Source organism: Zea mays, chromosome 3, assembly GCF_902167145.1.
Source record: "Zea mays cultivar B73 chromosome 3, Zm-B73-REFERENCE-NAM-5.0, whole genome shotgun sequence".
NCBI lineage: Eukaryota > Viridiplantae > Streptophyta > Magnoliopsida > Poales > Poaceae > Zea > Zea mays.
Window position 1 is genome coordinate 86,964,111 of NC_050098.1, and position 21,418 is coordinate 86,985,528.

The following is a 21,418-nucleotide window of genomic DNA, read 5'->3' on the forward strand; positions in this document are numbered from 1 at the left end:
ACATCATCGAAAATTCTTCGAAGCAACAAAAATTCGTTCTAAGGAACGCAGAGTAAGTTTGCCGAAGTCACAAAAAGCCGCTCCAGAAGGAGTGCAGAGTAAGTTTTCTGCTCCAAAGTCGTTCCAAAGGGAATGCAGAGCATACAGCGAAAAGTCAACGCTGATACCGCCTAAGTAAAAGGCGAAGCGCGAAAAGTCAACGCGAATACCGCTGAAAGTAAAAGGCGAAGAAGCTCCTAAGGGAGGCTTACAGTGAAAAATAAACGCTGATTCCGCTGAAGTAAAAGGCGAAGAAGCTCCTAAGGGAGGCTTATAAAAGATTGTGTTTTATTGCAGGGATGCGTACGTATCTTCAGAATAAACATCACCTCACATAACATAACATCATCGCATCATTTTGCATAGCATAAGCATCATACATCATGTTGCATATGGCACAAGAGGTGGATACAATATCGATCTACAGAGGGACGTTTTGAAAAAAGGGAAGAATCATGATGTCAAAAGGAGACACATTATTAATCTTCGGAAGTGTAGCTTCGGAAAATATCTTCACGAAGCCTGGATATTATTCATCAGAACACTGGATATTGTTGTGACAAAGAAAAATTCTTCTTCACGAAGCATGAAAAGAAGGGAAGGTGTTTTTTCGTCAAAGACTCAAAAATGGTACGTGTAAAATTTCATGCATCGTAAAGAATTGAACAACAAAAACAGGTATATTACATTCAGGGTTACAAAATGTTACAATATATTACATTTCAGAGGTTTTTACAATAATACTTAATCTTCTCTCAAAATGACTTCTGCAGCCTCGTTTAGGAGCCGATTAACAACTTCATCCATGATAGCTTCAGCCATCTCTTTAATTTCGTCGTCTCCTTTCGGGGGAGGCCCCGAAGACGCTTTGGTAGGATCTGAAGGAGGACAGGATACGGCTACATTGCTGTTACAAATTGCGAACGAAGTTTAAAATCGAAAATTACAACACAATAAAACCATCAGTTGATACCTATTTGCCCTTCGGGCTCTGCGCTTTTTTCAGCAGCCTCAGCCACCTCTCTAGCATCATGAATGCCCTTTTCACTTTTTTGAATAATTTCTCCGGCCATTTCTCGGCCACCATTATCCCAGATATCAGTGAAAAATTTTCCACCAACCATGCTAGCTTCTGCCGAAGGATCTCTTGCATCTTCAAAGGACAAAGCAGCTTCGGATTGTGCTAAAATTTTTACATGTTCGCAGCCCTTTTTCTCTAAAATGGTGGCAATTCCTCTGGCACCCGAGAAAGCACATATATCTCCACGGCTATTTAAAATTTCCTCGAAGGCCACAGCTTCGTGCTCGATCCATTCGATGGGATCTTCGGGATTGCCTCTTGTGAAGTTTTCTTCGCTTGAGAATGTGCCGACTCTGGCGAAGCTAGCTTTTAACTTCTTAACACACTCTATAGATTTGTTATAACATTTCTTCTTGGACGAACGAAGCTCTTCAACAGTTCCTTCTAGGTGATCTGCCCATTGGTCGCTGAGTTCTCGCTTCGTTTCTTCAAGTATGCGTTCTTCCTTGGCTCTGGCCAGTTGTTTCCGAAGATCTTCAATCTCGCGCTTCTGAGCCTTAGCTTGACCTTTAAAGGCGACTTCGTCTTGCTTTATTTTATTTATCAATGAATGTAATATTTTATCTTTTTCAAGACCTTCGTTCCTCAGTTCAATTACTTCGGAACGAAGGTTGCTCAGGGCTATAGCGCACCCTTCGTCTTCAGCATCTTTCTGTGCCCTGAGGGCATTGCTAAGTATCAGGCCCTGCAAAAGAGAAATATGTGTGCGTCAATAGATTTAAGTAAATGAAAAATTTTGGTCACAGCAAAAAATACAAAGATCCCATTTGTTGCACCTTTAAGCTATTATATGCCAGGCTGTCGGCCAGATCGTTCTTCGACAGCACCGAGAGCCCGTCTTCTAGTGTTGGGAATCCGAAGCTTTTGCTCATCTCCCGACAGACAGAAATCTCCTTGCTGTCAGGGAGACAATACAAAAAGTCTTCTTCTCCACTGCCATTGAATATTAACGCCCCCTTTGGATACTTCAGTTTTTGGGCGTAGCGCTGGGCCTCTTGCTCTTCTTTTTCTGATAGTTTTTTCCCCGAAGCATGACGAACAATATAATCACGGACTTTGGAGGATGCTTCGGGGGCAATGACACCGATTTCTTCAACAAAAATTGGCTCTGTTATTTTTTCTTCCTCAGTTTCCAAGGATTTTATCTTCGCGGGCCCTGAGGACCCAGCTTCGGCTTCAGTTTCTTGCTCTGGAGCTTTAGTATCAGAAATTTCAGTTTTCGCTTCGGGAATGGCAGTAGTCTGCTTCGGAGGTGTGCTTGAAGATTTAATTGTTTCCAGTACATCTAGCACATTTGCCATTCTCTTTCTTTTCGGAGTCACTGCTGGCACTTTTTGGTTTTTTACTGTCTCAATATCTGTTGCAGGACTCAAAACTTCTGATATTTTTTCTGCAGTTGGTTTTTTCACTTCTTCCATTTTTTCTATGGATGGCGCTTCGGCCATCTCTTTGGTTTCTGGTAGCAAAATCTTCGATTCTTTCAATTCTATCCTTGTTGGCGCTTCGGCCATTTCTGCAACTTCTGGCAGCAAGGTTGATTTGATTGGCTTTTCAGCCTCGGTGGCCGAAGAAATTCCTCCGGTGAACTCGGGCACCGAAGCTGGTTCAATAAAGCGCGGTCGATGTGTGAGGACCTTTATCCTTTTTCTTTTCGGTTCTGCCTCGCTAGGAGCAGTTGCAGCTTCTTCTTTTGCAGAGGTTGTGTTTTTTCTCTTCTGCCCTCGAATGGGGTAACGATAGTCAGGGTAGACGAACCCGATTGCATCAAACACCCGATTCAGCCTCTTCTTTTTTCGGCCTCCGAAGGCTGCTGACAGTGCAGTATCTTCGGCTTTCGAATAAGCCCCAAGCAGTTCATCACTTAAATTTTCAATGCTTTTTAACCAGTCATCATCTGGCTCAACGAATTTATCTCCGAACTTAAAAGTGTACTTCGGCCTGATAAGTCCACCTTCGTCGACCTCTTTTATGGTTTCTTGCGGCATTTCCCATTTCTCCGCGAGCGGCCATACCCTGAAGGCAATATGCTCTTGTACTAAATCTCTAGTTCCAATAAAAGAACAGATAACGCCGAAGGCTCTCTGGCATTCTTTGGCAGCTTCATTCATTTCAACCTTCGGCCTCCGAAGGCCGAAGCTTTGCCAAATAGGGCGCATAATTATACCTTTGATATCTTCTCGCGCTTTCAGATCATTTTTCACATAAAACCATTCTGTCATCCAGTCGCCGGGCCATCTCTTCCGAAAGGTTGGCACGGGACAGCTTGACCCAGACCGAGAAACAAAATTGTAGCAGCCAAAGTTATTGTGATACTGTTCCTTACCCCAAGGTTTTGTCTCGTATGATAATTCGTGTATGTTGCAGAAGCTTTTCGCATCAGGTTCCAGACCTTGGCTTCTCACGGCCCATACGAAGATATTCAGCCTTATAATTGCTTCGGGGGTAAGTTGATGAAGATAGATTTCAAACATTTTCAGCACCTCCACGACGAAGCTGCTCAAGGGAAATCGCAGCCCAGCTTTCAAAAAGCTTCGGTACACTACGACTTCATTCTCTTCAGGGTGTGGACAAGTCTTCTCCCCTTCGTCGGCCCTCACTACGGACAAATCCCGGAAATACCTTCCTCTCATGTTGACAAGATGATTCTCTTTGATAGTTGATTTACCATAAACTGAATGGCTTGGTCGCCAGGGACGATCTTCGGAGTCTTCACCACCGCTGTCCACATCATAACTGTCGCTGTCACCAGTATCCTCAGACAAACCTTCTAGAATCTCCTTGGTGATTTTTTCTGTGTTGGTCTTCGACATTGCTATAAGAAACCCCAGATTTTTCTCTTCATCGAGACTCAGTTTCATCTCGGTAACAGCCTTCTTATCTTCAGACATCTTCGGAGACACTGAAAAACTGTTTTCAAAGCCGAAGCTTCAAAACTAAGAACTCAGCAAATCTTAGTGCACAAGAGCTAAAAATTGAGTGAGCGGGAGCAGATAGCCAGAGAGCGTGCCAAATGAGTTTGCGGTATGACCGTATTTATACGCCCAGTGCGTTGGAAATTGAAAGACCCCGCTTGTCAGTGAATGTTGCTATTCTAGCAAAGGGAAGGTGTTTTTTCAGACCTTCGGCGTAAAGCCTTCGTCCATGTCGCAATCTAAATTTATTATTTTAAACAAATTAATATTGCGAGGGGCTACTGTTGGGGGCCTTCGGCTTCCGAAGGTCCTCAAAAACAGGATTTAACAGTATTTCTGGAGTATAGTGTGTGAACAGGTATCTTCGGACTCAAGTCAGCATCACAGCAGACCAGAATAATACGAAGGTTGATACAGCGCCGAAGGTGTGAGCAGGAAAGCTTCGGCGTGGCAGCAAAAAATGAAACCGACTTAAAGATGAAAAGGCTATTCAGACCTCGATAGATTACTATAGAATTATTATCAAATGTAAAGGGCATAAATGTAATTTTGTATGGGCTGTGTCCTGTGTCTATAAATAGGTGAACAGTACCCCCGTACTGTTCACGCTGATTGGGCATTCGCTTTTGCGTCACGCTTGTACTTTCATCTCCTTCAAGTTGAAGGTACATTTGTAATCGAACGTTATTTCTGTTTATACATGATAGTAATATATAATTGTCTATGTTGTCCTTTATATTCCTTATGATTCATCCTTCGTCATTGTATAATGTATTTATGAAGGTACGCCCTTCATAACCTTCGTCCGAAAACCATTATATCCTAAAGGGAATAATGCTTCGAAGGATGAAGGATTTTGCCGATTAACATTTTCTATGTTGCCTTGTTCTTAACTCATAGCATTTGAGAGCAAGTCACCAACACACTCCGTCCCCACCGCCGGGGTACATCGTGAGCTTCGTCTCCTTCCACGAGCGGGGATTTGGTGTGCCAGCGAGCCGCTTTATGCGGGCGATCCTGCACCATTACGGGGTGGAGTTGCACAACCTCAGCCCCAACTCCATCTCGCAGGCCGCCATCTTCGTAGCGGTGTGCGAGGGGTACTTGGGGATCGCCCCCCACTGGGATTTGTGGACCCATCTCTTTTTCGTGGAGCTTTTCGCTTCGCCGACGGGGGAGAGAAAGGTCCGTGCGGCAGTGCGGGCCAGCGGCTGCATCCTCCAGCTGAGGCAGTCGCGGGCGTCGCTGTATATTCCCGCCATCCTCGCGTCCTCGAACAAGGGGTGGCAGCGCCGGTGGTTCTACCTCCGGAATGAAGGCGAGTTGCTCCCGCCGTTCTCATAGCGAGTAGTCACTGTCGCCGCCGATGCTTGGCGCTAAGGGACCCCGCACGAAAGACAGAAGAACCTCGAACCCCTTCTCAAGGCCTTGGAGGCGTTGCGGAAGGGGGGACTCACCGCCGCGGGAGTGATTGCCGCCATCTACCGTCGGAGGGTGCTTCCCTTGGCGGAGCGACGGTTGCCGCTTTGGGAGATGACACCGGAGGTTGACTTGGAGGGCTCGCGGATGTCCTCGGATCCCCTTCCCTTCGACGTCCTCCACGGGCGGGTGGCCGTCGCGTTGGGGAAACCGGACCCCAGCGCCTTCTCCCAGCCTTTGATGCGCCCTGACCAAGGGCGCGTGACTCTGGTGAGTGTCCACTCCTTCCTTCCTCTTGTATCGGGTTGCCCCTGGTTTTTACGGTCGGGATTTCCATCCATCTTCAGGAGGTAGGGTGGCACAAGCCTTCCCTGCCACGGGTCCCGCAGGATGCGGTGGACCGAGCAGCGCGGCGGGTTGCCGCGGAGGAGAAGAAGAAAAAGAAGGACGCGGAGAAGGCCCGGGCCCGCGAGCGGATGCGGGCTCGAGACGCCTTGGAAAAGCTCTGTCGTCGGCAGGAGAGGGAGGGGCTCCCAAGGGAGCCGTCGCCGGAAATGCCTGATGACAACGACGATGATGAAGATGATGACGAGGGAGACGACATGGCTGCCCGCCTTGGTCTCAGCCCTGGCTTGAGGCTAGGTCAGGAGCTGTCAAGCCAGCCCCCGAGCGGGCTGATGCCGTCAGTCCCCGGAGTCGGGACGCCGGGGTCCCGGCCCGAAGAGCGGGGGCAGTCTGAGAGGGTGATGTAGCTGAGGTGCCCGATCTTTCGGCGAGTAGAGATAATTCCGATTTGGCGGAAGATGACCCTTGCGATCCGACTACGACGAGCAAGCCTGAGGCGCCAATGCAATCGCTGAACCAACTCCCTGTGGTTACCGACCTTGCTGATGCGAGATCGGCCTGATCACGAAGATCGTTTCCTGTGCGCAATCGAAGAACGAACAAGAAAAAGATGCGAGCAATCTAATCTATTACTCGAGCGTGGAGTTCTGAATACACGAAGACAGCGCAGATTTGCGCGTGTTCGAGAGTAGCTAAGGCTAACGTAAAACAAAACTCAAAAATAAAGGAGGCGCAGCTCCTGGATAAATAGAGGGGGCGCAGCCCCTAGGGGCGGCCAAACCTAGGTCGTCCACTATGGGCCGCAGTTGGGCTGGTCGTCTATTCTTCTGGGCCCTCATTCTTCAGTAGCATGACAAAGTTAAGATCTCTGGCATGGGCCCGAGTGATTGGCCCAGCTAATGAAGGAAGTGGCGCTTGATGTGGAGGTGCTGCTGGTGTAGTCGTACTCATAGTGATGTCCTCATCATCCTCCCCTTCTTGAAGTGAAGTCGTCCTCGACGACAACTCCTCATCCTCGGCCATATATGGTTTCAAATCTGCAACATTAAAACTAGTGGAAACACCAAATTCCGCAGGCAGGTCAAGGATATAAGCATTATCATTAATCTTTGTTAGCACCTTAAAAGGACCAGCAGCACGAGGCATTAATTTAGAACGGCGTAAAGTAGGAAACCAATCCTTTCTCAAGTGCAACCAAACCATATCACCTGGCTCAAAAGTAACATGTTTTCTTCCTTTACTACCAGCAACCTGATTTTTTGCATTAGTAGCAGCAATGTTCTGTTTCGTTTGTTCATGTATGGTAATCATTTGTTCAACATGTGCAGCAGCATCTACATGTGGGGTGTTCGCAGCATTAAGTGAAATCAAATCAATAGGTGCCCTAGGGATGTAACCATAAACAATCTGGAAAGGGCACATCTTTGTAGAAGAATGCGTGGCATGATTGTAAGCAAATTCAACATGAGGCAAGCAATCCTCCCAACGTCTCAAATTCTTGTCTAAAACAGCCCTAAGCATGGTAGATAAAGTTCTATTTACTACCTCAGTTTGTCCATCAGTCTGAGGGTGACAAGTAGTGCTAAACAACAATTTAGTTCCCAATTTATTCCAAAGAGATCTCCAAAAATGGCTTAGAAACTTAGCATCGCGATCAGAGACTATTGTTTTTGGAATACCATGTAAACGAATAATTTCTCTAAAGAACAATTCAGCAACAATGCTAGCATCATCAGTTTTATGACAAGGTATAAAGTGAGCCATTTTAGAGAATCTATCAACAACCACAAAAATACTATCCCTCCACTTCTAGGCAAGCCCAAAACAAAGTCCATAGAGATATCAAGCCAAGGAGAAGAAGGGGCAGGCCAAGGCATATACAAACCATGCTTGTTCAACCGTGACTTAGCTTTCTGACAAGTAGTGCAGCGTGCAACAAGGCGCTCAACATCAGCGCGCATCCGAGGCCAAAAGAAGTGGGCAGCCAACACCTCATGCATTTTGTAGACGCCAAAATGTCCTATGAGACCGCCTCCATGCGCCTCCTGTAACAACAAAAGACGAACCGAACTAGCTAGAACACACAGCTTGTTAGCGCGAAACAGGAACCCATCCTGTATGTGAAATTTGCCCCATGGTATCCCATTAATACAATGGCCGAAAGCATCTTTAAAATCAGCATCGTCAATATATTGATCCTTCACAGTGTCCAAACCAAAGATTTTAAAATCTAATTGTGACAGCATGGTATAGCGACGAGACAAAGCATCAGCAATAACATTGTCCTTCCCGTTCTTGTGTTTAATAATGTAAGGAAAGGACTCAATGAATTCGACCCATTTAGCATGACGACGGTTCAGATTTGTTTGGGTACGAATATGTTTTAAAGCCTCATGATCAGAATGAATTATGAACTCACGATGCCAAAGATAGTGCTGCCATGTATGCAAAGTGCGCACTAAAGCGTAAAGCTCCTTATCATAAGTAGAATATTTCAGACTAGCACCGCTTAATTTTTCACTAAAATAAGCAACTGGTTTTCCTTCTTGTAACAAAACAGCACCTAGCCCAATACCGCTAGCATCGCATTCAAGCTCAAAAACTTTATTAAAATCAGTCAATTGCAAGAGGGGAGCTTGGGTTAACTTATCTTTCAAAGTGCTGAACGCTACCTCCTGCGAATCACTCCAAGCAAACGGCACATCTTTCTTTGTAAGCTCATGTAGAGGCGCTGCAATGGAGCTAAAATCACGAACAAATCTGCGGTAGAAACCGGCAAGTCCAAGAAAGCTCCGAATTTGTGTGACCGTCGTCGGTGTAGGCCACTCCCGAATGGCAGCAATCTTGCTGCTATCCACCTCAATGCCCTGCGGAGTAACCACATAACCAAGAAACGAGACACGTTGCGTGCAAAATGTGCACTTTTCCATGTTACCAAACAAGCGAGCAGCACGCAAAGCATAAAAAACAGCACGCAAATGTGCTAAATGCTCCTCTATAGACTTGCTGTAAATAAGTATATCATCGAAATAAACAACAACAAACAAACCTATGAAGGCCCGTAGAACTTCGTTCATTAAACGCATAAAGGTGCTGGGAGCATTAGTCAATCCAAATAGCATAACCAACCATTCATATAAACCAAATTTCGTTTTAAAAGCCGTTTTCCATTCATCACCGAGTTTCATTCTAATCTGATGGTAACCGCTACGCAAATCAACCTTAGAGAAAATAACGACACCACTAAGCTCATCTAACATATCATCAAGGCGTGGAATAGGATATCGATAACGAACTGTGATGTTATTAATAGCACGACAATCTACGCACATACGCCATGACCCATCTTTCTTTGGAACGAGTAAAACAGGAACCGAGCAAGGGCTAAGAGACTCATGAATGTAACCCTTATCAAGCAGCGTCTGCACCTGGCGCTGGATCTCCTTCGTCTCCTCTGGATTTGTACGGTACGGGGCGCGGTTCGGAAGAGAAGCGCCGGGGATGAGATCGATCTGATGCTCAATGCCACGGAGGGGAGGAAGACCCGGTGGTATGTCCATAGGATAAACATCAGCATACTCCTGCAAAAGGTTAACAACAGCAGGGGGTATATCCAAAGACGGTGCATCATCAAGCGGAACAAGCATGCACGAGCATACTAGTGCATAACAGGGCATATGAGCTTCATGGAGATCATCAAAATCAGCACGTGTAGCAAGTAAAATAGGAGAGTGCAACTTGATTTCAGATTTAATAGGTGCGGCTGATGTCGATTTGACTTGTTGTGCAGTTTTAGCAGCCCTAGTAAGATCATCTTTCAAAATTTGGTCAGGGGTCATTGGATGTATAATTATTTTCTGGCCTTTAAACATGAAAGAATAATGATTTGAACGACCATGATGTAAACTATCAGTATCATATTGCCAAGGTCGACCTAATAACAAAGAGCATGCTTCCATAGGAATAACATCGCAATCAGCATAATCAGAATAAGAACCCAGCGAAAAGGGGTACCGAACGTGTTACCTTTATTTTACCACCATCATTAAGCCATTGAATATGATACGGATGTGGATGTGTGCGAGTGGACTAGGATAATTTCTCTACCAACGTTGTACTTGCCAAATTGTTGCAGCTGCCACTATCGATGATGATGCGAATCGACCGTTCGTGCACGACGCCCTTGGTATGGAATAGAGTGTGTCGCTGATTTTTTTCGGCCTGGGCAACCTGTGTGCTGAGAACACGCTGCACAACAAGACTCTCATACCTATCGGCGTCGATGGGATCAACGTGGACTTCCTCATTTTCTGCATGGTTAGTGGCAATCATAGCATGACTAGTTTCCTCAGAATCACTGGTTGAAGAGTACTCACCATTGTCACGTATAAGCAAGGTACGCTTGTTTGGGCAGTCCCGAATCATGTGCCCAAACCCTCTGCAACGATGGCACTGAATATCCCGTGTACGTCCTGTGGAAGAAGCGGCGCCTTTGGCAGGGGGCGCCACTGGCTTGGTCGTCCCTGTGCGCGATGTAGTGCTAGGCGTAGAAGGTGCAGGGCTGGAAGGAGTTGAGCTGTGTGTTGGACCCCGGCCTGCAAAAGAGTTAGTATATGTCTTTGATCGTCGTCCCTGCACTTCACGTTCAGCTTTGCAAGCATATTCAAACAATGTGGTTATATCAAAATAATCCTTATAATCAAGTATATCCTGAATTTCCCTGTTCAAACCACCACGAAAACGCGCCATAGCAGCGTCATCCGACTCAACCAAACCACAACGAAGCATACCCTTTTGTAACTCCTGGTAATATTCGTCAACAGATAGTGAACCTTGTTGAAAACGCTGCATTTTGTTAAGCAAATCACGAGCATAATAGGAAGGAACAAATCTGTGGCGCATGGCAGTTTTTAATTGGGTCCAAGTAATGACACTGTTAATGGGAAGTTTTTGTTTATACTCACGCCACCAAATTAAAGCAAAATCAGTAAATTCACTAATGGCAGCCTTCACTTGGCTATTAGCAGGAATATCATGGCATGAAAATTTCTGTTCTACCTCCAATTCCCAATCAAGATATGCAGCAGGATCATATTTACCATTAAAAGATGGAATTTTAAATTTAATCTTAGAAAATAAGTCATTAGGGGGATGACGAACCACAAGACGTGCACGACCACGGCGATCTCCATCGTCCTGCTCAGTGTCACCGCCGTATTCCTGCTCCATCTTTGTGGTCAATGCATCAAGGCGTGCCAGGATGGTGTCGAGTGTGGTGCGAGTCGCCGTTTGAGCAAGGTCAAGTTGGTTGAAACGCTCGGTCGTCGAAGTGATCGTTGAATCAAGCCGTTCATGCATCGTCCTAATGTCCGCAGCAAGTCCATCAACTTGTCCCCTTACTTCCTGCAACTGGGCATCCACCATGTCGTGTGCTCCTGCCATAGTTAGCGCAACACCAAAACACCAAAAGGAGAAAAACAAACGACAAAAACAGGGGTGTACTGCTCACAAGGCGCTCACACTAGTGCTGTTATCAAGTTCTTATCCGTTCTTACCAAGCCACAGTGGTGAACTGCAACCAACAGGTGGAACCGGTGAAAGATTGGATGAGCGATTGCCTGGAGAAACAGAAACCTTCTCGTCGTAGAAATATGTGGAGTTTTGGGTAGGCTGCACTCAAGTCAATGATTAGCACGATCAAACAATAATGCAAAGTTGAATTATAGTGCAAAACACGAAACTATATTGCTGGTCACAAGTGCAAAGGACGGATGGAACTAGCAGAATGGCAGTACCGTAAATATTGTACTAGCGAGGCCACTAGTAGGAATCACAAGTGATTTTGTTTTTCTTTTTTGTATGATTTTTTTTTGATATTTTTCTCAGCACAAGAAGCAACAAAATAGGAGCTACACGAAGTTTCACCTAAAACAGAAATCAGATGTGGTCTATAGAAAATCTCGAAGTTCTCTGAAAAGCGTGCGAGAACTTTGACGAATTTTTTTCTTTATTTTCCTGAATTTTTTTGACAATTTTGTCGAACCCCAAACAGACCGTAGGTGAGTTTGGCCGGACTCAGAATGGTGTCGACAAGCTCCTGTAAAAATTTCAGATTTTTTGGACACCCGAGCGAAAAGTTATGCCTGTTTTACGGAAGGTACCTCAAGTTATGTTTTAAAAACGACCGGGATGAAACAACCGTATCCTTTCTCCTTCGTTTTCTTTTTTTTGTTTCTGTTTTTTTTGAGTAACCGAAGGAGAAAAACAAGGAAGCGGTTGTTGACTCGGTTTGTTTTTTTCGTAACCGAAGGAGAAAAACAAGGAAACGGCCGTTGACTCGGTTTGTTTTTTTTTTGTTTTTTTTTTGACGTAACCGAAGGAGAAAAACAAGGAGACGATGTTGACTCGGTTTGTGGCGTGATCAAACGGGAGATGGTGGCGGCGCTAGGGTTTGAATGGTGGAAGAACACAATGCAACCAGCAACAAGGAAACGCGGAAGCACACAAATTCAACAATGCAGATTATTGAAAGAAAGTGCGAGGCTCAAAAGGGTGCTGGGATAAGATCTAACCTGAATTTTTATGTGGTTTTGTGGACTGTAGGAAAAAAACGCTCGATAAACTCACCGATCAACCTGAAAATCTGATACCAATTGATGTAGCTGAGGTGCCCGATCTTTCGGCGAGTAGAGATAATTCCGATTTGGCGGAAGATGACCCTTGCGATCCGACTACGACGAGCAAGCCCGAGGCGCCAATGCAATCGCTGAACCAACTCCCTGTGGTTACCGACCTTGCTGATGCGAGATCGGCCTGATCACGAAGATCGTTTCCTGTGCGCAATCGAAGAACGAACAAGAAAAAGATGCGAGCAATCTAATCTATTACTCGAGGGTGGAGTTCTGAATACACGAAGACAGCGCAGATTTGCACGTGTTCGAGAGTAGCTAAGGCTAACGTAAAACAAAACTCGAAAATAAAGGAGGCGCAGCTCCTGGATAAATAGAGGGGGCGCAGCCCCTAGGGGCGGCCAACCCTAGGTCGTCCACTATGGGCCGCAGTTGGGCTGGTCGTCTATTCTTCTGGGCCCTCATTCTTCAGTACCATGACGAAGTTAAGATCTCTGGCACGGGCCCGAGTGATTGGCCCAGCTAATGAAGGAAGTGGCGCTTGATGTGGAGGTGCTGCTGGTGTAGTCGTACTCATAGTGATGTCCTCATCAGAGGGTACCTGACCCCTCGGCTGGGGGAGTTGAGGCGACCCCGGGGAGCCAGGCCGAGGCGTCTGTTCCCCGAGAGCCGTCGCCCACGCCGGCAGCGCAGGAGAGCGACCCTCAGGTCGCCGTGGCAGTGCCTGGGCAGTTCGCCCCCCGGGCGTCCAAAGCGCCCAAAGCAAGGGCGGTGCCGAAGCTGCCGGCGAAGCGGACCTCGACGGCGCCTTTGGGGGTCGAGATCCGAGAGACCTCCCCTCAGGCACGGTTGATCATGGCCCGGAGCGGGTAAGTATCTTGGAACGTCTTCATCCTGGCTTTTCATTCGTATGTCCCGACCGTGATTTTTCTTTCCCCCTCAGCAAGCGAAGCCATGGCCTGACCGATCTGGCTCCCAGAAAGGCCCTTAAGATGGCGTCGGCTTGCGCAGCCGGGGCCGCTCCGGGCCTTGCCGTCCAGCTGACCTTCTCGCAAGGCGCCCCACAGCAGGGGGCTCAGGCGGCACCAGTCGCCGTGGAGCGAGTTCCCGAGGCCGGCTCTTCTACCGAGGCGGCCATCGTGCTAGGGGAGGCGGCTGACGCGGACGTGGCCTCGGCCCCACCGGACGTGCCGGTGGTGCTGGCACCTGTTGCTACTGAAGCCGCCACCGTCCCAGTCGGGGAGCGACCGGTCGCTGCCGACGCTGAGACGGCCGAGGCGTCGGCGCTTGGTGCCTCGGAGGAGGGGGGCGTGGAGACGCGATCCGTCCCGCCGGGCGGCAGCCTTGTCGCTGTGCGGCGGGGCTCCGACGGTCGGCGCCAGTTGCTCCAGTTCCGGACACGTGAGGCCTCGGATCCCGTCTTCGTCCTCGACGATGAACGGGAGGAACAGTCCTGGGACGAGCTCCACGAGTGTGCCGAAGCAACGGTGGGGTCGCTCCGGTCGTCGCTGGAGGTTTTCTGCAGGGACGTTCCCAAAATCCTCCAGGTAACGGTTTCGGGCATACCTTTTCTCCTTTGTGACCAAGGCGTTTTTTCGTGACGTCCCGCTTCCTTCCCCTAGGATCTGACGGATCTGAGCGCCGCCAAGTCGTCGTTCATCCGCCGCGAGGTCGACGTCTGGGCTCGCTGCGATCCCTGAGGACCTCACTCGCCGGGGCTACTGCGCGCCTCTCTCAGCAGGGCGCCGAGGCGGCGGATCTTCGGTTGCTCTGCACCGATCTGAGAGCCGAGGCGGCAGCGGCACGCGCAGAAGTGCAACGACTGCAGTCGGAGTTCGACCGGATCGTCAACGAGCGGGACCAATCTCGGGGCCGGGCTGGAGCCCTTGCAGCCGACCTAGCCGTAGCCCAGGTCGCAGCCTCGGAGCAGCGTGCCCGAGTCGGAGGTACGCCTTGGCCATCTTCGGTTTTCGTTTCTGCTTGTTTCCTCCGCTTGTGTTTGAGATCTTTCTTCTGGCTGTTCGCAGAGCTCGAGTCCGCCCTTGATGAGTCCGCCAAGGCGCTTGCCGAGGCGCTTGCCGGGGCGGCCGAGCAGAGGGAGGCCGACCACGCGGCCATGTCCGAGGCCGTCTCGGACTTCTGTCGGGTCCTTGGCTCCGGCGACGTCCCCTCAGGAAGCTCCCCTCAAAGTCGCCTGCAGGTCTTGGGCGATCATGTGCGCAGTAGACTCCGCGAGGCGCTACACCACGGTGTCAGGCGGGCCTTCGCCGTGCTCGCTTCCCACTACGTTGTGGACCTGGAGCGGGTCAGCGAGGGGTATTGCCTTCCTGACGAAGATGAAGCCGCCCTGGCAGAAGTCCAGAGGCTCGATGCGGCCGCCGCGGGTCCAAGCGCAGTGCTGGCGACCACCTTCGAGGCAGAGATCCTCCCACCTGCGCCGTCGTCCGAAGCCGGGATGGACTTTGCCAAGGGCGGGGACGAAGCCGAAGGCGCGGGTCCTTCCCAGGGCGACGCCTAACTCTGTCGGAGCAGTTTCTGTTGGATGCACGTGTGTCTTTCTGCGGCCGCTGAGGCCTGAACACTTTATTACCGTTGCATGAAGTCGTGCTCTTCTCCCTTTCATTTTGCGCGTCCGGCCCCGCCTGTCAGTAGCAGGGTGGCTTCCCCAAGTAGGGGTTACTTTTCGTGGCGGGTGACGAGTGAGGTGTCCGTAACCCAGAGGCGTAGGACGATGAAGACATCCACACTACTGATACATCTATGCCAATACAAGTACCAATTTCTGGTCCCATTACTCGCGCTCGTGCTCGTCAACTCAACCATCAGGTGATTACACTCTTGAGTTCATGTCCATCTTATTTAGACCATGGAGACCCGTGCACTCTTGTTTTGCTTAGGAACCAGGGAGAAGACCGAAAGGGAAAAGGATTTGAACATGCTGGATTCGGACTGCAGAAGAACACCAACTTGTGACGGTCACCACGGTCAGATGCGGGCTCGGATTGGAATGTTCAAGCACAACATGGAAAGCTTATCAAGTCTACTTTCATATGGATCCGGAATTATAGTCATATCTGTTCTGAGGCCGCCGTAATCATTGTTTTCTTACCGAGATATTTTCTGCCTTTTCTGCCCATGGTGCTGCGTCACCCTATTTTGGCCCAATGGGTCGTGTATCAAGTTAGGTCCATTAGGGACGCATCCTAGGGTTGCAGCACGACCCCAATACCCTTGTGGTCGTCCTCCCATGTTTATAGACCCCTTAGCCGCCACCAAGAACAGCGGGTTTTGTTTAGATCAAGTTTAGCTCTCGCTACTTGCTTGCAAGCGCGCGTGCTAGTTCAGCCGCCCGTCTTCTTGTCTTCGGAACCCCACCATATTGGAGTTTGACTTTGAAACCTACATTTAGATCTGGTAATTCAGTACTTGTTCTACTTGTTCTTGCTAGTTCTTCGATTGCTTGCAGGACGAGTGCCCTAGTGGCCAGGGTGTCACGCTCCACAAGATCGTGACAGCCATAGGAGGTGGTGTATCGGTTGCTAAGGCGCAGCGTCTTTGGAAGGCTGTAGTCGGGCCGTGAACGTCGTCTCCTCCCCCAATCGAGTTATTCCACACCCTCTCATCGAAAGATCAGGCAATCACCCAACGGGTGCACATCAGTTGGTATCAGAGGAAGGTTTATCGGTGAGAGATTTCCTTTTCTTCGTTGTTTTCTTATCTCCTGTAGTCCAGAAAAAGCCAAAAAAATAGTAGATTAGTTTTACCGCAATCCTATAAACCATTGAGCATTTACTAATACTACTTAGTTAGGGCTTGTTGAGTTTTTGGTTGCATCGGTTGTGTCGAGTTGCTGGTCTTAGTTTATTCCTTTAGAGTTTTGAGTTCTACCATGTTTTGGTCACCACGAGATCCACCATTACCATAAACATCTCTGGTTCGTTTTTGCCACCACGGATACATCTCATGTCCGATTTGGAAGTTTAAATACAATCTGGAAAGCTTATCTTATCTTCTTTCCAACGGATCTGACCTTATCTCAAAATTCATTCTGAGCGCTCCGCAATCATCGTAGAGATTTCTGGACTTTCTATATTAACAAGATTTGTTAAATCTGATTTAAAGGGGCTGTTAGCAATATCTTTATTGTTTGGGTTGTCATAGTGAAAAAAGGGTTTAGGCCCCTGCAAAAAAAAAGAAGAAGAAAAAGAATAGAAAAGAAAAAAAAAGAGGAAAAGAAGAAGGGGGCTGAATCTCTAAATCTGTTGTTTCTCTCTGTGCTGTGCTAGTTGTTCTTTTTCAGTGACTACCTTTGTGCCAAGGCTCACGTCTCTAGCATGGTTTAGCCTAGGACCAGCACAGTACCACCGTTGAACGATTATTCAGCTTGCTTTTGTAACTAACTGATGAAGACATCCACACTACTGATGCATCTATACCAATACAAGTACCAATTTCTGGTCCCATTACTCGCGCTCGTGCTCGTCAACTCAACCATCAGGTGATTACACTCTTGAGTTCATGTCCATCATATTTAGACCATGGAGACCCGTGCACTCTTGTTTTGCTTAGGAATCAGGGAGAAGACCGAAAGGGAAAAGGATTTGAACATGCTGGATTCGGACTGCAGAAGAACACCAACTTGTGACGGTCACCACGGTCAGATGCGGGCTCGGATTGGAATGTTCAAGCACAACATGGAAAGCTTATCAAGTCTACTTTCATATGGATCCGGAATTATAGTCATATCTGTTCTGAGGCCGCCGTAATCATTGTTTTCTTACCGAGACATTTCCTGCCTTTTCTGCCCATGGTGCTGCGTCACCCTATTTTGGCCCAATGGGTCGTGTATCAAGTTAGGTCCATTAGGGACGCATCCTAGGGTTGCAGCACGACCCCAATACCCTTGTGGTCGTCCTCCCATGTTTATAAACCCCCTAGCCGCCACCAAGAACAGCGGGTTTTGTTTAGATCAAGTTTAGCTCTCGCTACTTGCTTGCAAGCGCGCGTGCTAGTTCAGCCGCCCGTCTTCTTGTCTTCGGAACCCCACCATATTGTAGTTTGATCTTTAAACCTACATTTAGATCTGGTAATTCAGTACTTGTTCTACTTGTTCTTGCTAGTTCTTCGATTGCTTGCAGGACGAGTGCCCTAGTGGCCAGGGTGTCACGCTCCACAAGATCGTGACAGCCATAGGAGGTGGTGTATCGGTTGCTAAGGCGCAGCGTCTTTGGAAGGCTGTAGTCGGGCCGTGAACGTCGTCTCCTCCCCCCAATCGAGTTATTCCACACCCTCTCATCGAAAGATCGGGCAATCACCCAACGGGTGCACATCAGTTGGTAATCAGAGCAAGGTTTATCGGTGAGAGATTTACTTTTCTTCGCTGTTTTCTTATCTCCTATAGTCCAGAAAAAGCCAAAAAAATAGTAGATTAGTTTTACCGCAATCCTATAAACCATTGAGCATTTACTAGTACTACTTAGTTAGGGCTTGTTGAGTTTTTGGTTGCATCGGTTGTGTCGAGTTGCTGGTCTTAGTTTATTCCTTTAGAGTTTTGAGTTCTACCACGTTTTGGTCACCACGAAATCCACCATCACCAAAAACATCTCTGGTTCGTTTTTGCCACCACGGATACATATCATATCCGATTTGGAAGTTTAAATACAATCTGGAAAGCTTATCTTATCTTCTTTCCAACGGATCTGACCTTATCTCAAAATTCGTTCTGAGCGCTCCGCAATCATCGTAGAGATTTCTGGACTTCCTATATTAACAAGATTTGTTAAATCTGATTTAAAGGGGTTAGTGAAAAAAAGGGTTTAGGCCCCTGCAAAAAAAACAGAAGAAGAAGAAAAAAAAAAGAATAGAAAAGAAAAAAAAAGGAAAAGAAGAAGAAGGGGGCTGAATCTCTAAATCTGTTGTTTCTCTTTGTGCTGTGCTAGTTGTTCTTTTTCAGTGACTACCTTTGTGCCTAGGCTCACGTCTCTAGCCTGGTTTAGCCTAGGACCAGCACAGTACCACCGTTGAACGATTATTCAGCTTGCTTTTGTAACTAACGTGGTACTAGTGTATTCCTTGCTTCAGCCCACCTACAACTCTACATATTTCGACTACAGTTTGACAGGTCGTGTTGCTGCGGCACCGATACACTTATTCCACGGTTGCAGACTTGTTGGTTGCTGACCCCTCCTGTTGTGCAAGGTAAGAATTGGTAAGAGCTTGTGTGGCAGGTTGAGAGTGAGCGCCTTGCAGTAGCTACATCCTAATAGTTGTAGAGTTTTTATTCCTTCACGTTTTTTTTTGTTGCCTCTGTTCGTCTAACCATGGCAGGATTGGAGGTTGATGATGCTTCTCGTAATATGCCACACTCTCCTCGCACCAAGGGTATCATACAACACTTTGTAAGGCTAGTGAAGACGCACACGGAAGGTCTTGATAATGACATGCAGGTGACGAATGAAAAGATGGGGCAATTGGAGGCCACACAGATCGACACGAACACCAAACTTGCAAATGTGGAAATGACAGTTGCTCATATTGACAAGAGCCTTGTCGCACTCTTGAGGCGGTTTGATGAGATGCATGCTAATATCAATGGTGGGCGTGATGAGGGCGCCGAAGGTAACTGGGATGACTATGTTGCTGATACTGAACAAGATGACCAAGAAGCACCTAATCGCCGGCGACTACGTACTAACCGTAGAGGTATGGGTGGTTTTCACCGACGTGAGGTACATGGTAATGATGATGCTTTTAGTAAGGTTAAATTTAAAATACCTCCTTTTGATGGTAAATATGACCCTGATGCTTACATTACTTGGGAGATTGCGGTTGATCAAAAGTTTGCATGCCATGAATTTCCTGAGAATGCGCGGGTTAGAGCTGCTACTAGTGAGTTTACTGAATTTGCTTCTGTTTGGTGGATAGAACATGGTAAGAAGAATCCTAATAACATGCCACAAACTTGGGATGCGTTGAAACGGGTCATGCGGGCTAGATTTGTTCCTTCTTATTATGCACGTGATATGTTAAACAAGTTGCAACAATTGAGACAGGGTACTAAAAGTGTAGAAGAATATTATCAGGAATTACAAATGGGTATGCTGCGTTGTAACATAGAGGAGGGTGAGGAATCTGCTATGGCTAGATTTTTGGGCGGGTTAAATAGGGAAATTCAGGACATCCTTGCTTATAAAGATTATGCTAATGTAACCCGATTGTTTCATCTTGCTTGCAAAGCTGAAAGGGAAGTGCAGGGACGACGTGCTAGTGCAAGGTCTAATGTTTCTGCAGGAAAATCTACACCATGGCAACAGCGCACGACTACGTCCATGACCGGTCGTACACTAGCACCAACTCCCTCGCCAAGTCGACCAGCACCCCCGCCTTCCTCCGGCGACAAACCACGTGCATCTTCCACAAATTCAGCAACCAAATCTGCCCAGAAACCAGCAGGTAGTGCCTCTTCAGTAGCCTCCACGGGTAGAACAAGAGATGTTATGTGTTATCGATGCAAGGGCTATGGACACGTGCAGCGTGATTGTCCTAATCAGCGTGTTTTGGTGGTAAAAGACGATGGTGGGTATTCTTCTGCTAGTGATTTGGATGAAGCTACACTTGCTTTGCTTGCGGCTGATGATGCAGGCACTAAGGAACCACCCGAAGAACAGATTGGTGCAGATGATGCAGAGCATTATGAGAGCCTCATTGTACAGCGTGTGCTTAGTGCACAAATGGAGAAGGCAGAGCAGAATCAGCGACATACATTGTTTCAAACAAAGTGTGTCATTAAGGAGCGTTCATGTCGTTTGATCATTGATGGAGGTAGCTGCAACAACTTGGCTAGCAGCGACATGGTGGAGAAGCTTGCACTTACGACCAAACCGCACCCACATCCATATCACATTCAATGGCTCAACAATAGTGGTAAGGTCAAGGTAACCAAGTTGGTACGAATTAATTTTGCTATTGGTTCATATCGTGATGTTGTTGACTGTGATGTTGTGCCTATGGATGCTTGTAATATTCTGCTAGGTAGACCATGGCAATTTGATTCAGATTGTATGCATCATGGTAGATCAAATCAATATTCTCTCATACACCATGATAAGAAAATTATTTTGCTTCCCATGTCCCCTGAGGCTATTGTGCGTGATGATGTTGCTAAAGCTACCAAAGCTAAAACTGAGAACAACAAGAATATTAAAGCTGTTGGTAATAACAAAGATGGGATAAAATTGAAAGGACATTGCTTGCTTGCAACAAAAACTGATGTTAATGAATTATTTGCTTCCACTACTGTTGCCTACGCCTTGGTATGCAAGGATGCTTTGATTTCAATTCAAGATATGCAGCATTCTTTGCCTCCTGTTATTACTAACATTTTGCAGGAGTATTCTGATGTATTTCCAAGTGAGATACCAGAGGGGCTGCCACCTATACGAGGGATTGAGCACCAAATTGATCTTATTCCTGGTGCATCTTTGCCGAATCGTGCGCCATATAGGACAAATCCAGAGGAAACAAAAGAAATTCAGCGACAAGTGCAAGAACTACTCGACAAAGGTTACGTGCGTGAGTCTCTTAGTCCGTGTGCTGTTCCGGTTATTTTAGTGCCTAAAAAAGATGGAACATGGCGTATGTGTGTTGATTGTAGGGCTATTAATAATATCACGATACGTTATCGACACCCTATTCCACGTTTAGATGATATGCTTGATGAATTGAGTGGTGCCATTGTCTTTTCTAAAGTTGATTTGCGTAGTGGGTACCACCAGATTCGTATGAAATTGGGAGATGAATGGAAAACTGCTTTCAAAACTAAGTTCGGATTGTATGAGTGGTTAGTCATGCCTTTTGGGTTAACTAATGCACCTAGCACTTTCATGAGATTAATGAACGAGGTTTTGCGTGCCTTCATTGGAAAATTTGTGGTAGTATACTTTGATGACATATTGATCTACAGCAAATCTATGGATGAACATGTTGATCACATG